The sequence below is a fragment of the Thermobia domestica genome, chromosome 2, assembly GCF_964235325.1.
Source record: "Thermobia domestica chromosome 2, izTheDome1.hap1.1, whole genome shotgun sequence".
Classification (NCBI taxonomy): Eukaryota; Metazoa; Arthropoda; class Insecta; order Zygentoma; family Lepismatidae; genus Thermobia; species Thermobia domestica.
In genome coordinates, this window is record NC_137455.1 from 349,641,498 (window position 1) to 349,658,787 (window position 17,290).

Consider the following 17,290-nt stretch of genomic DNA (forward strand, 5'->3'; position numbering starts at 1 on the left):
GAAAGCAGAAAACTGGACAATGGTCATCTACTCTACTACGCCATCCTTCACAACGGATTTTCTTTTAAAATAAACCAGCCACTAACACAGAGAGTTTCTAATTTTTAAATTTTCAAAGAACAGAAAAAAAAAAGATTTCTGTTGGGAGTTAGTTGAAAAGCACTCAGGGAAGTTAGTTGGTGCAAGAACGTGGTTGTCCAAAGACACCCAACCCGAGACTCTCAGAGTTCGTGTACATATTTTTGTGTGTGTGTATTAAGTACAAATCAGAATGTGTGGCTAAGTGCACAATAGTGGTGCTTTGCTAGGATAACCCGCGTGACAAAATAAATGATAGTTACTCGCTCCAGAACCATTTATATGTATAAAATCTAGATTTACTTACGTACATAAAACTATATATATATATCGTTCGCAATTTTTTTAATTTTTTTTTTAATTTGGTTAAACGACGTAGTAAGCGGTAAAGTTACATTCCCGCTCCATAGTGGGGATAAAATTCAAGATAAAAAAAAAAGAAAAGAAAGGAAGAAAGATTAGATGACCAGTAGTGGGGAAAACCTTCCAAGAATCCTCGTCTCGAGAGGAGGTAGCTTGAGGATCAGAAAAGACTCATCTGCCAGAGATGCAGCCGTCGGGTTATGAAGGAAGGACTTCCATGATCCACGGTGTAGTGTATAGCAGGAGCTACATCGCGTGCAGTGTAGTGTGGTGGCTTCGCATCACGGAGGTAATTACATCTATAGTGGACGATCCAAAGATGCAAGGCAACGGCGAAAAGGTAGGAGAAGTTTTAAACATTTTTCTCCCCTGCACAGTGGGACGAAATGTCGAAAACGTGGACAAAAGTCCAAAAATTAAAGGTTCGATTTAGTGATTTTTATCTTTTGGGTTAGCTAGAGTATTGTTGGCACTACTGAAATCCGGCAATGGGATCGGTCAGCTGTTGTTTGTTGAAGGGACGCAGCAGGTCAAATGTGGAGTTCGTTTATTAGTGTCGCGTTAGGATATATCCACGAACAATAAAGTGCATGTTCAAACGTGGATACAAGTTTGCAGTCAACACTGATTCCAAATATTGAAAATGGAGGGTGTTCAGCAAGGTATGTACTGAATTATAAATGCATAGTCTCTTGTTATATGATGTATAAACTATTGTTATTTGAATTAACAATTATATTGAAAAATAATTTTAAAAAAATCATATAATTTAGTTGAAAGCAAGAGATAAGTTAAAAGTTCCACGGAGTTCCACTCAGTTATCCTTTTTTTTCTAAGCTAGGCTATATTAACTTCAAGATAAAACGTCAAACTCCTTCTACTAGCTTCTATTCCGTCAATGAACAACAGATGGAGACACGGCTGCAATATTTCACTTTTTCATATCTATATTTAAAAGTGCAGGAAAATTCTTAATAGTGTCCAATTTGGACGAAACTTGGTTTTGTATAGTAATTGACCTTGCTGATTACGAATATGATGTCACAATTTGAAAATTCTAAATGTTGAGCCCAATATGAAGTAAATTGCAAAATTGATATACAAGTACAGAAGTAGAAATTTTTGGTGAATAATTACGCGATATTTTATTCCGTTTTCTAATGCTATTGATTGTATGTTATGATATGATGTTAAAAGCTTCATTTTCTTTTCAATTTCTGCTAGTGACACTAATACCATGCAGTATTCCAGAAAATAAATCTTTTTGGAAATAAAGCAGCATTTAAAGTGCGACATCAATGTCATAGTTGAGAATCTGGAAAAGTCTCTAAGTGAGAAGAGTGGGCATCCTGTTAAAATACCAGAAACCTTGAAGTCAACTATTAAAGTGTTATGTACCAAACTAAAGACTAAATTTTGTGAGGCGAAGGGCCGGGAAGATTATTTCTTAACGAAAAACGAATCATGGCTGGATGCTAAGCTAGACTTCTCTGTGACCAAGACGACTGTGTCGTAACCTTTAGTCTTTCTTATTATACTTTAGGTTTCTCTGAATAATATTTAACACGTTAAATGTGTTAAATTATATTTATTACAAAGCTTAATTACAAGTTGCTGACTACCCGCTCACTACACACACAGACTACTCTACATCTTATGACAGGCAATGTTGCCAGTCCTACATTACATCTTCCCCTTTTGAAACTTAAACAAAATCATTCAACCAAACTGGTTTCCTTGTTAGTCTTTTAGATCTACGAACTCCTGTATCAGTTTCATTTACATTATCTTGCATTGTTACTGTGTCACTACCTGGAACATTATTACCTGTAATCCTTTTATCAGTCACTACTTCACTATTAACATTACTTTGTGAATCATCGTGTGTAACATTTTCTGTTTTACAATTATCATCATCCTGTACCGTTATAAATTCAGGTTTATTGTATGATTTTCTTAGATGAATTCTGTTTCTTCTGAGAATTCTGTTATTAATATCTTTAACAACGAAAGATCTGGGATTTGCATTTACGCTTACGATTTGACCTGGAGTCCAAGTTTGACCTGTTTGTATCAGACAATTTTCCCCAGGCTTTAATTCTACCAATTGTTTTGATTGTCTATCATAATACCTTTTGTCTTTGTTTTGTTTTTCTCTTAACAATATACCTACATTCTCTTGTACTTTCGGTTTTAATAATACCTTGTGTATAGGCAACCTTGTTTTAAGTGTGCGGCTCATTAGAATTTGAGCCGGTGAAAGCTCACTGCCTAATATAGGAGAATTCCTATACTCAAGTAAAGCTAAATAATACTCTTTTCCTTCCTCGTTACACTTTTTAAGAATTCTTTTTGCTATGCCTACCGCTTTTTCCGCAAGCCCATTTGATTTCGGATATCTAGGACTACTGTTAACAATCTGAAAACCCCACTCTTTAGCAAATTGTTTACATTCTTTTGACCCAAACGGAACATTATCACAAACAATAATATCTGGAATTCCATGCGTCATAAAAATTGTTTTGAGTTTTTCTATCACTTCACCTGAGGATTTTGAATTTAAGGGTAGCAGTTCCAACCATTTAGAATAGTAATCCATTAACACAAGAATGATTTACCACCATATTCTAAAATATCTAGACCTACCTTCTCAAAAGGTAAACTTGGGATTTCATGCGATTTCAGTGGTTCTTTACAATTTGATACTCTGTATTTTTCACAAATTCGGCATTTCAGAACCATGGTTTCAATATCAGTTGATAATCCAGGCCAATATACTACTTGCCTGGCCCTAGCTTTAGTCTTTTGTACACCAAAATGTCCCTGATGTAACTGATTGAGAATCTCTTTTCTTAACGTTGTAGGAACAATTATCTTATGATTTAAGAAGACAATACCATCCTCTACTACAATTTCATGCCGTAATTTGTGGTAAAACCTGACTGACTCATCGAGCTGTTTTCTATCTTCAGGCCAACCTTCATAATACATTTTCATAATTTTACACAGAACAGGGTCCTTTTTTGTAGCTTCAATTATTAGTTTTTTCTTTGACTCAGTAGCTTGTACATTAGCAGCTAAACTATGTATTACCTCTGTAATAAAATTATCTGACTCCTCCGTTTCATGCAAAAAATCACGAGACAACAAATCAGCAATGTACATTAGTTTACCTGGTACATATTTCAATGAAATATCATACCTTAACAATCTAAGACACATTCTTTGTAACCTACTTGATGATATATCTGATACATTTTTCTTTACAATAGTCAATAATGGTTTATGATCTGTTTCAATAGTAATTGGTTTTCCATACACGTAGTAATGAAACTTTTTAACCGCATGCACTATACTCAACAATTCTTTTTCAATTTGAGCATATGATTTCTCTACTTGAGTAAGGCTACGTGAACTAAACGCTATCGGGTGGCCATCTTGCATTAGGCAACAGCCTAACCCTTGGCTTGATGAATCACATTGTATCACTATTTCTTTCTTTGGGTCAAAGGTACGCAAAACCGGAGCAGTAGATACAATCATTTTTAGTTCATTAAATACTTTGGTATGAATAGGTAGCCACTGCCACTCTACATTCTTTTTTAACAGTTCCCTTAATGGAGCTGTGATAGTTGAATATTGAGGAATAAACCTACTTAAATACGTAATCATGCCTAACACCCTTTGTAGCTCTTTCTTATTGGATGGAATACTCAACTCTGTGATAGCTTTAACGAAATCATTGTTAGGTCTCATACCTTGCTTATTAAAAATATACCCTAAGTATCTCACCTCACTCACTTTATACTGAAGTTTTTTGGGATTAAATTTGACATTAAGCTGCCTAGCTCTATCCAGTACTTGCTTCATTATTTTATCATGTTCCTCCTCTGGGTTTGCTGCAATTAACAAATCATCAGAATATATGACAACACCTGGAATGTCACCAAAATAATTCATGTTGAACTTCTGAAATATTTCCGGGGCAACTGACAAGCCAAATGGTAATCTTAAAAATCTCCAACATCCAAAAGGAGTACTGAACGTACATAATTTGCTTGAGCTCTCATCTAATTCTACATGATAGAACCCATTTTTCCAATCCAGAACACTAAATACATTTTTATTACTTAGCCTTGCACTAACTTCCTCTACTGTTGGAAGCAAAGAATAATTTCTTTTCAATGCCTTATTTAGATCCTTCGGATCTAAGCACAGTCTTAGTGAGCCATCGTGTTTCTCAACAATAACTAAATTACTAACCCAGCCACTAGGATTTTCCTCTTTACAAATGATCCTTTCTTTTTCCAACCTACTTAACGCATCTTTTAATTTTGGCTGGATTGTCAACGGTACCCTTCTGGGAGGTCTAGTTATAGGTTGTACCTTTTCGTCAACCGTAATATGCAATTTACCAGGATATTTACCAACACCTTGAAATACATCATTGTTGTGCCTTAAAAATTCATCTTTGTTTACAACATTTACGGGGTTTATTGACACACGTTCTATTAACCCTAATTTCACACAACCATCTAGACCTAATAACGGTTTGCATGCATTATTGTTATCCTTAATTAAAAGAAAATCTATGTTCGCTTTTACATTCTTGTGAGTACAACACAGATTTACAATACCCAACGGTTTTATTTTTGTACCACCATAAACTTCCAACACCACATTTGTAGGCCTATATTGTGCTTGTGAGTCAATTTGCTTGTAAACCTGTAACGGAAGAATATTAGCTTCCGCTCCCGTATCAAGCTTGAGCTTAACGTTTTGATCTTGAATTTTTACCATTTCAGTCCATTCACGCACTTCCCCCATTTGTGTAACTGCACAAACCTGGGCAGACGATATCACTAACAAATCACAGTCTTCATCTTCCGACTGAATTTGGTTATGTTGCACTCGCTTTATCGCCTTCATTTTGCACCCCACTGCAAAATGGTTGTAGCCTTTGCACTTCCTACACTGCTTACCAAACGCCGGACAACTTGCTTTACTGTGCGACGTGTTACACTTTTTACATAAATACACTAACTGTGAAGTACTGTCACTTCTACGTGCCTTATTTTTATATTTTTCTGTACCCACCTGGTTTTGCTTTTCTACTTCCCTTGCATTTTTTTGTCGCCGCTGCAGTTTTCTTTACGGCTCCAATCGAGGCATCATTTTTATGATGTATTAGTTCAGTTTGTTGTTTACACAGTTCCGCTGCTTTCCCTATTTCTATGGCTTTATCCAATGTCAGTTCTCCAGCCCGAAGCATGCGCCCTTGTACTTCTTTATCTCGAACACCTAATACAATACGATCTCGTATTACGCTATTTGTCTGCTCACCAAAGTCACATGTCTTCACTAGTTTCTTTAGGTTAGTCACAAAGGAATCAAATGTTTCACCTTCTTCTTGTATGCGGGAATTAAACACATAACGTTCCACCACCACATTTTTGTGCGGAATAACATATTCCTCAAATGCTTTGAGTACTTGATCGTAATTATTACGTTGTTCGTCAGTCAAATTAAACGTATTAAAAAGTTCAACTGCTTCCTCACCTATTACATTGAGTAATATAGCAACCTTTACGTCATCTGCCTTAGCACTATGTCCTGCAGCCTTCATGTAGATAGTGAAACTTTGCTTAAAACGTCGCCACGAAGCTTGGATATTTCCCTCCAATTTTAATTTTTCTGGTATGCGTGCAGATTCCATTTTCGCAATGTTCTGAAAATCACTTACTCGCCACAGAACAGCTATATTATTAATAGGAACTTAATGCCCACCTGTATACTGGCGTATTTTCACGACTGCGCCATGTGTCGTAACCTTTAGTCTTTCTTATTATACTTTAGGTTTCTCTGAATAATATTTAACACGTTAAATGTGTTAAATTATATTTATTACAAAGCTTAATTACAAGTTGCTGACTACCCGCTCACTACACACACAGACTACTCTACATCTTATGACAGGCAATGTTGCCAGTCCTACATTACAACGACTGAAAAGCGTAAAGCAACTGGACGACCACCAGCAGAATTTGATAAGATTTCAGATAAATCTAAACGCAGAAGGACGGAAGATATTCGTGCAAATTATTCCGATAAAGAATTAGCATACGCTGCGCAAATGAGGTTTCGAGCTTCTGGGAACGTGGATGCTTCAAAAATAGTAAAAGAAGTTTTATTAGCCAGTCCATCCAAAGTAGCCGAGTTTAGAAAATTGAGATGTCATGACAATTTATTGCATCTCTGCGTCAAGAACGTCCGAAAAACTCAAAAAGCTTACTACCAGAAGCCAAAGCTCTTCTAGTCTCAAGTCCAATTACGGAAGACCGCGAAGGAGATTCAGGCGACGAGGAAAGCGATTCCGACGAAGATGAAGGTTCAAGTGGGGACATCAGCGATTTTGGAATTGAAACTGATGAATAATCCCAATAACAACCAGCTGAATACATTGATTCAAAGAAAACTCACCATGTTACATTTAAATGTGATTTTTTTTTATTATAAAGAAACAAATTTTGTATTGTTTGTGTTTTATCAATGTGCCTTTCTTTAATTATAAAAACAAGATAAAACGAAATTAAAATATCATATATGACTCATTTTCTAATTTTTGTCGTATTGTATCAACTATTTATCCTTTTGAATTTTGAACATTCCCTGTACGCTTCGTCATCACCTCACTTATCAACATATAAACACAAGTTTCGGATTTGATTATTAATTCCTTTTTTTTTAAATTTTGACCGCCATATTGCATCCACCGTTTTGAATTCCCCAATTGTAGAATAAAATTTACAATCTGCATGCTTAAAAGCATGTAAATACAAATTTTGGACTTATTTATTTGACTTTTTTGAATGTTTCCCGCCATATCAAATCCGCCATCTCGAATTTTGAAATTTGAACACCAAATTCGAAATCAGCATGCTTGGAAACATATATTTACACGTATTGGACTTATTTACACGATTTTTTCAAAAATGATGTCCGCCATATTGGTTCCGCCATTTTGAATTTTGTAATTTTGACATCATATTCGTAATCACCACGGTCAGTTACTATAAGAAAACAAGTTTCGTCCAAATTGCACAATAATTAGACTTTTGTCCACGTTTTCGACATTTCGTCCCACTGTGCCCTGTTACGATTCAAAGCCGGAGTACTTTGGCCGATCCCATCCTCTCATCTATAAACTCTGTGTAGCATCAGGTCGGAATAATTATCAATATTCCAATTTTCTGTCGTTGGACGGAAGGAACGATTTATAAACTTTATTTTTTTTAATTTACATACAATAGCCAGGATGAGTTTTCTACATTATTTTTATTTTATTATCATGACCATGCAAAATATAATTGGAATTTCTGCTATGATTAATTAACGTTATGTAATATATTTAGAAATGGAATTATATCTTAGTGTAAAAAAAAGTTAACAAACAACAAGGGTTTCAGATCTCAGTTCAGCATTTACAACATTTTGTTGTTGTTGTTGTTGTTGTTGTAACATAAATTTATCAATTATACTGGTATTCGTTTTAATCCTGGTAATGCAGTGTTGTAAAAAAAAAATATCAAATTTAAAATCATTGAATAGGCATTACTTGCAAAGAGAAAAGTTCTTTCTTTTTTTTAAGTATGTGATTGTAAGCTAACTGTTCCTAAAATGTGAGAAATGTGTCAACAATATATATCCAGGTTATATAAGCTATGAATAAGAGTAGTGTTGAATGACTACCACGTTATAATGAAAAGAACATGTAGTTAGAAGTTATGTGCAACTGTATGTAGTTCATCTAGACCGAGTGATAGAGAGTAAATAAGGGAAATGAAATATATATATATATTGCGGCATCAAACTATGAATTAAAGTGACTCAAATTAGATTAGTTTAGATGAGGAATATTAGGCTTAGGCGTATCCCCGCAAAAGAAATATTTAGAAAGACAGATATTCCCCAGCCTAATTATCGTTACTAAGAAATATTTACAAGAAACGTATCTATAAATTCAAATGTCGACATTCCCTGGAGTACTTGGCCAAATACTCGTTTAACCTCCTTAATTACCACCATGAATATTTGTTTAAATATATATATTCTGTGTATATGTAAATGTGTATGAAAATACCGTATATTATTATTATTATAGAAATAATTGATATCATTAAATGTCTTGTCTTGAGGTGATTTATTTTTTTAATGCTAAATATGTATATAAATTTGCTTATGTGTTTACTATATAGACCAATGCGTAAACAATAAGGTTTTAGAAGTGCACGTCTGTCCTATCTTCTTTTCTATATATTTTTTCGTGATTATTCTCATTTTGCTAGCAAGTCAAAACCTATAATTTTTTTTTTCACTCGATAACTCACCTCTTTCTACTTTCGTCAATTTCTTTTCATGGTTCTCCTTGATAAATATAATGTGTGTTTAATGAGTACTTTTATATTCGCTGGGACGATCATTTCGCTATTGTGTTAAGTTAACAAATCATAAAAACAGAGAATTCATTTCAATCTTTCTTTGTAACTGTCCTAAACTGTCAAAATAATATTGTCCTAGAAGTGCTCTAATTTTGTAGTATGTTATAAAAAAAATAACAAAAATAGTAAAACTACAAACAGGAAGCCGAAATCCTTCAGATTTCGTGAATAGTACCAAATTTAGCATCAGTATAGAAGGATCTGGTTACTGAAATATCCTTGTTTGAAGGGATGGAGAACATTTGTTTAATTCTTTTTTTTAAATCTATTATTTTTTTTAGAAATCCCTGTCATTGTTATTTTGTTAACTAATTTATGATTTTTTTTTATTCATTTTTAAATTCTTAAAAATAAATTCTATCACTGTTACCTAAATTTCATGTAAATGTTGTCATTTGTTGCATTGCCATTTTAACTTTCTACCCTCTCCAAATTTTGGTAGATCATTTTTTTTTATTGTTGCACAAACATAGGGAGAGAGAAGCTGAGCTGACCGTTTCAGGCTTAACAATCTAAATTATTCTTCTTCATTTAATTTCTCTTTTTTTTTTCTAAATTTTATTCACTCAGCAATTATTTTTATCATTATTATTATTATGCACTTGCTGCATGTGAGATAGTCAGCACAGCCCGTCTCTTGAGTATCAGACTAGTATATCATATCTCTTTCAGCTTTGCAGCATGTGGGTATTCTGCGAAATTAACCGGCGATTTCTATACCTAAACCTTCGTAATAACTACGCGCCTACTTTTTCCTAGCGCCCTGGTTACACCGTTTTGGGTAAAAAGTAGAATATATATTAGTTAATAGTATCACTTTTACTTTCTCTTTTATCTTTCGGAGGACAATAATCAATTTTAAACTTGGAGACCTGGAGTTCGAGCCCCGTGGCATTAACTTCAGCTCTCCATGAGCTACATGCATATCGGTATGATAATTAACGCATCCATTCTCAGGAATCGAAATCAAATTTACCTCATCATAAATTTGATTCCCCATAATAATAGTGTCTTTTTACAACAGCTTCAGTACGAGCCAAAGGATGAAGTTATTGAAGATCCACAAATAAGATACAAGATCGATTTTTCTTACAAACTTCTAGACGTGGTTGTGTTAGCTTTAAAAGAAAGGTTTGGGCAACTTAAACATCACAGCGAGTATTTCGATTTTATTTACGATATAAGTAATCTTAAAGATATGCCACCTGAACTTTTGTCTGAAAAGTGCCTGCATTTTAATACGCGAAGAATCGAAAAGATATTAACCCCAGTGTTTTGAAAGACGAACTGAAACTATTATCGGCTATAATTAAGCCTAAAAGTTCAACAAAAGAGACTAAAATTAAGAAATATTACTTTGCTTCCAATGTCAGTGTTGCACTTATGATTTTGTATACCTTACCAGTAACAGTGGCAAATAGAGAAAAAAGTTTTTCGAAACTACTTTAAGTTTATTTAAAACTGTCTACGTTCTTCCATATCTGAAACACGCTTAGGTGGTCTAGTGATGATATCAATGGAACACGAATTGGCTGAAACATTGAACTACGCGAATGTGATAAAGGAATTTGCTCATATCAAAGCAAGAAAAGTTTTTTTTCAATTAAAGTATGTAAAATTTGTGAATTTCTATTGTGTTTTAGTACGCTATAAGGCTTAGGCTAATCCTTACTTTTGCCGTAATATCTGATTCACTATATTATCTTCAAGCTCCACATTATTGGAAACACCTTTTGATATAAACTAAGCTTAAAAATTAAAATTCTTAGTCGAACTAAGCATATATATTTTTAAATTTCTGTATGCCGTGCTGTATATTATGTACAACGAAATCGATCATACTGAATATTGTGTAATGTATGGAGTCGTTTAAATATTACGTGAGCATTCGAGAGAGGTAGTTCAATTTTTTGTTTACTTTTCCTTTTCATACATGTTTTTAAATATGGTATCTTACTTTTTCTTAATACCTGAATGTCCTCTGTCAAAATAAGGTTTGCGGATTAAAGAGGCGGCATTTGAAAGTTCCGCCCAGAGCGGCAAAACTGCTAGCGCCGGCCCTGGCAAGAAGTCGCCTTCTGCAATCAATTACGCGTTCCGAGAATATATTTTATCTTCACTCAGGGCCGCGGTGCCTCACTGGTAGAGCGTTCATCTTTGTTGTATGGGGATCCTTGGTTCGATCCCAGCTCGCGTCAAGTGAAGTTTGTGGTGGACAAATACCATGTGTGTGCGTTTTCTCGTTGTTGTCCCGTTTCTTCCCATTTTATTCATTCCACCATTCCACTCTTTTCTCATCATCACTGTCTCCTTTAGCCTAGCCTGTGTAGTTGTGGAACGTAAAACTGAAAGATTTCATTTCATTTTTGAATCCGGAAGTGGTAGAAATCAAACGTTTCCGGTTTTAACTTTGATCTGTATATTAGAAACGGTGATAGATAGCGAGAAGCAGCCTTCTGCATATCAATTTAGCGTCCGTAGAATATATTCTTTCTTTCTACCAAAACCGGAAGTTGTAAAAATCTACTATCACTTCCGGTTCCAATATTAATTCAGGAACTATCACCAGTGTGAACTAAATTCCTTGACGTCATGTACACGAGACAGTACTGTTTGTTTTCTTACATAACAGTAAATATTCCTGCGAAGAAAAAAAAAAAGGATTCTTTTCTTAATATTCATTTGTATTGATGTTGAAATTACATAATGATATATAAAAAGAGTACAATTCCTTAACAGTTACAACAACTTTCTAGTTTAGTTGATGCACCTTAGTGTAGATCTTAACAAATTAAGTACTTCTTTGATTGATTTCTTTATCGTTGGTGTCCCTGGAAGGATTAGGATCAGCGATTGTACCCTTTAAACACTTTGACGGATAGAAAATCTTGGTCCCAGTCCTTCTGTTACGTTAACCACTTCTACTCTATCTGGATCTCTGCCTAAACTTAGTGTATTGACAATTTTCAACTGCCTTTCCAACCGTGACAGGCTTCTCATCCACAGAATGCTTCCAACTCGAACACTCTTCGGATCTTTACTTGATTCTTGAGCTTCAGAGCATGGGAATGTGAAAACCAATTGAGCCCAAATCAGTACAGTGAAACCAAGAAATACGCACCACAACCAAAGTATTGGAGATAACGGGTGAGTCCCGAACACCCGACCACCAAATTGAACAAATATAATTTGAAGACACCAGCAAAGTATCCAAGTAACGTAAAAATAAGGATTTGAAAATATTCCGCTAAATACATTCCTCTCGTTGTGAAGTTTCCGGGCATTTATTTCATTGAAAAGCGACATTAATACCAGAGTGTTGAAGATCATAGTAAAGTGTATGTTAGGTTCGTTGGGGCTTGTTGGTTTTTCATATTTAAACAGTGTGTCTCCTTTGAACAGTAGGACAATTAGTATAGACATTTGATATAGAGATTGCCCAATGATGTTGCGTAGCATTATATTAGACATAAGAGAACTTTTGCGCCCATATGGCTTTCTCTTAAGCAGCTCAATGGTTGGTTTGTCCGTTGCCAAAGATAGAGAAGCTAAAGTGTCCATAATCATATTGACCCATAGCATCTGTATAACAGTAATTGGTGCATCATGAATAGAACAGACAGCTATAAGCGTTATACCACAAGCTACTAAATTTACTGTAAGCTGAAACTGAATAAATTTGCCAATACTGTCGTGTACATTTCTCCCCCACATTACAGCCTTAACAATGCTACTAAAGTTATCATCCGTTATTATAATATCGCATGCTCTTTTGGCTACAGATGTTCCAGCAATACCCATTGCAAATCCTACATCTGCTCTTCGTAGTGCCGGACCGTCATTGGTGCCATCTCCAGTAACGGCAACTACTTGTTGTTTAGACCCTACGTTACTTTCTATTATGCCTGATACCAGGGTATATTTATCAACAGGGCTAGATCTGGCAAGTACTCTCAATCTTGGCCAAATCTGATCTATGGCCTTTTGGTTAATAGACCCGGTGTTACCCATCACTTTCCTATTAAATTCTTTCCCCTCCATTACTAAGTAATCGTCGTTTGGATCTATAATACCACATTTTGTAGCTATGCTTCTAGCTGTTAAGGCATTGTCTCCGGTTACCATAATAATCCGAATACCAGCACCCTGACACAACCTAATAGCTTCTGTAACTTCTGGTCGTAGCGGATCTTCAATACCAACAATACACATACAAGTGAGATTAGTAACAAGGGCACTCTCGTTGTTAAAGCTCAAATTCGTGGACGGGAAATCACGGTAAGCAAGACACAACGTGCGCAAACCATTACTAGCCATAACATCAATTACGTTTTTCTTTATATTCTGTTTGGCATCGTCGTCAAGAGGTGATTCATTACCATCTGGTCCAATGATACTAGTACACTTGTCGAGAACTGCTTCAGAAGCTCCCTTCGTGAAAATTCTTATTCCATTTCCAACATAAACTGCTGTGCTCATTGATTTCCTGTCGGAATTAAAAGTATAAACGTAGGCAAAGGAGCTTTCAGGAACACGTGCACGAATAGTTTCATAGTCTGAGCCTAACACACTTGCGAACTTAAGCAATGCGCATTCCGTCTTATTTCCCACAGGCTTGTAATCCTCTCCTTTCTTATCTGACGACTCCAATCGAGTGGTATATGATGTGTTTATTGCTATAGCATCACAGATTAAATCTTTAACAGATTGAGGGATTTCTGTTAGAACTGGATTGGTCCCATACGTTTTGCCACAGATATACGAACTCACTACAGTCATTCTGTTTGTGGTCAATGTTCCTGTTTTGTCAGAGCAAATTACAGTGGCGTTTCCCATAGTTTCACATGCACCTAAATGTCTTACCAAAATATTGTCTTTCGTCATCCTCTTCATGGAATATGCTAGCGCCAACGTCACAGCCAGTGGCAAACCTTCGGGAACTGCAACGACTATGATAGTTACAGCCAAAATGAAGAAATTTACGTATTTTTTAGCAAACTCGTCTTGCCATGGTATCTTCTCAACAGCAAACGTTTTAATTGTAAAATATAGAGTTAACACTAACCCAGTAAGGACTGCAACTACGGCACCAGCGATACCAATTTGAATAGCCAATTTGGTTAACTTTGTTTGCAGAATTGATCTTCCTTCTCCTTCACCCGACTCTTTTTGTGAACACAACAACGCCATAATTACCCCAATTTGTGAATATTGTCCTACAGCTATAATAAGCATAGTTCCAGTACCTTCCATGACGTAAGTTCCAGATAACAACAGAGGGTCACTTTCTACGTCTTTGGTTATGAGATCAGACTCTCCTGTTAAGCTTGATTCATCGATATACAAGCCATGGCCTTGGAGCAATATCCCATCCGCTGGTATCATGTCACCATATTTGATTTTGCATATATCACCAACTAATATTTCAACAATTGGAATCTCTTTATTTTCACCACCACGCACAATCGTAATTTTGTTCTCTAACTCGACTCGTTGTTCTAATTTTCGGAACTGTTTATCTTTACTCCAATCGTTAAATGCAGTTATAATAACAACTATTAATACTGTTACTAATATTGATGTTCCCTCGATCCACTCTAAGTTCGAGCCTTCGCTTTTATTGCTAATAGTGAAGGTCAAGATAAGTTGTACAACGGCCGCTACATCCAGGATTATTAGAGTAACGTCTATACCTGCTTCCCACATCATTCGAAGAAACGATTTGTGCGATTCTTTGGGCAAGTCATTAGTGCCGAACGCGGCCTTTCTACGTTCTATTTCGTGGTAGTCAAGAGATATTCCTTCAGTCTCGGATGTTTCTAGAAGATGCATTAGCTTCTCACTACCTCCTAAGTCACGAAGTTTTAGAATGCCGTCTTCTCTTTGTTCCTTCATTATTTCTGCTAGTGTCTCCCTTTTAATTTGGTATTTCTCGTACGTTTTTCCAAACATTATGTTGTTCTCAGTAGCACTGCTGGAACAGAGATTTCTGAAGAATAAAATCACATTAGTGAATCCCTCCAGCCTCAGTGGCTATTTTGAAATTATTTTTGTCTTCTTCTACAAAGAACTTAGGCAATTATGTTATTCCTGTAGTTAATGAATCTATGCCTTTTACAGTCAACATGGGAATTTATTTATTGTATCTTTGTTTACTTCGTTTGTAATAAAATGATGATAATCATGGTTTTTGAAAATCAATCCAATGTGAATTGTTGACAATAATTGACGATAAGTCAGTGTTGCCAACAATAAGTGCTCACAACTAAGTTTAAAATGTCCCTACGAGAAATTTTCTTAATATTGAATAAGTGATCATGCATTTGAAATGTCATACATAATTATGTGATAAGAAAGTACATAATATATATTTTTCCTACCATAAATCATTGCTGGAATACATGCTGATATTACCAGTTCGTTGTTTTTTTTCTCAAAATTTTGAAAGGCAAGCTTGTATTTTATGTAGAGCTTTTTTCCACTATCAACGGCCAGTGGCGGATCCAGAAAGTAAAAACTGGGGGGAGACAGCAAAACCCAGATTATAATTTTATCATGATTTTGCACAATCATTTTGATTTGAAATCCGTCTACGCACTTCGTTAACAGGAATTAGGAATTAAAGTGAATCATTTCTTTCACCAGAGACAGATATGAAGTACGAATTAACAATTAATAAGTTGTAGATATTTACAGATACGGTAGTTAAACAGATTAATCAGAAGGTATTACGGTCTATATGGCCATAAATATTGTAATTAACATTCAAGTTAGAAATTGTCGGAGAAAATAAATGTTGAATGTTGAATGTACAACTCACCACTATCAATGTTATCTTCGAAGTGTCCAATAAAGAATAAAATACAATGCTTACTACAGCGCCGTAACTTAGAATTTTTTCTCGGGAGGCAAGCATTAGGCTAATACGCGTATTTGGGCCACGTAGAAAAAGTTGGTTTTCAAATTCTTTGGCCCCCTCTTTTCATCTTTCTCTTACTCTTTATGGCCCCCTACATGAGCCTGTTGTCCCTTCCGCACGGCAAGGTCTTCGGAGCCGTTAGTTATGCTCCTGGGCCCGTTCCATATATGACAAATTAATTAAGGGGACAATATTGACAAATCTCAAATTCGTATGAATAAATGTTATTTCTAGGGCCCCTAATAGTAGACACATTTTACTGAAATGGGCCCACGACTCAATTTTGTTTTATTTACCTTTTGTGTTCTGTTTTGTTTATGTAATGTAGTGAACCTGTTTGATGCTTCATTTATAATTTCATGTTGGCATCGCATATGGAATAAGAAAATTTTGTCACAACGCTGGGGAGCTTCCCTGGGGGTAGCTGCTCCCTTGACCCTCACACGTTACGGCCCTGGCTTACTATAAACCTTCAAAAATATACAAATAATATACAGAAAAATCCGTTATCCGGACAGCGGTATATTGTACAAATATACGGAATCCTCTTGCTTCCTACATAAATCAGTACGGAGCATACGTTATCCGTATGCTACATATGCACTTGCCCTTAGATGTTATATCATGCCGTTGCAGGATGTTTGACACTTAACGGTATTCTTTAGGTATATATTAATACATATATGTATGTTACATTCGTAAGTTATATGTTATATACGTTCATTTTTTATGTGAGATCCTGACCGCCTATACTGTTTCATACAGAAAGTACGTATAGATGGAACACTTGTACGGAAAGTATTATAAAAAATGCGTTTTCAGTTATACGTTTGGTGTACGCTAAGTCCAAAAACTACAGGATTTACGAATGTAACATACGTTTTCACGTACTCTATATACGATCTTTTTTTTTCTCTCAGTGTAGCTACAGTTATTTTCATCACTCAATAAACTGGAGGGCCTTCGCCCTCCGACTCCGGAATGGTTTCGAATCTCATGAAGAACAAGCAAATTTTGGTTGTGGAGAGACAGGGAGGGACTTGACTAAAAATGAATTTAGAAGTTCCAACTTCAATTCTTTTTGATTTAGTGTCACTCAACATTTAGAAAATTCGTCACAGTCAACTCACATTCTATTGCATTTGTATTCTTTTTAGAAGTTAGAATCTGAGCGGAATGGACCGAAACCAGGGCGTTGTAACTTCGATACAATTATAATTTGACGAAACAGTGCAGAGGCGGCTGCTATTATATATTGCATGGTTACGCAACCACATATATTTTTAACACTAAACAATGCCTTTTTTCAAAGTATTAAAATGGTGTTTCAGTAAAAATAAACCTTTGCTCTTCAGCGTAAAACACTATTGATGCATCTCTAAAAAAATCATTTAAGAAAATTGACAGAAAGAGAGAGATTTACATTTCCAGT

The 17,290-nt window shown here is 35.4% G+C and overlaps 1 pseudogene; it reads right to left on the reverse strand.

Moving 5' to 3' along the window:
- Positions 1 to 11,624: 11,624 nt before the first annotated feature.
- On the reverse strand, positions 11,625 to 15,117 carry LOC145678762 (plasma membrane calcium-transporting ATPase 2 pseudogene; annotated as a pseudogene).
- Between the last annotated feature and the right edge of the window lie 2,173 nt (positions 15,118 to 17,290).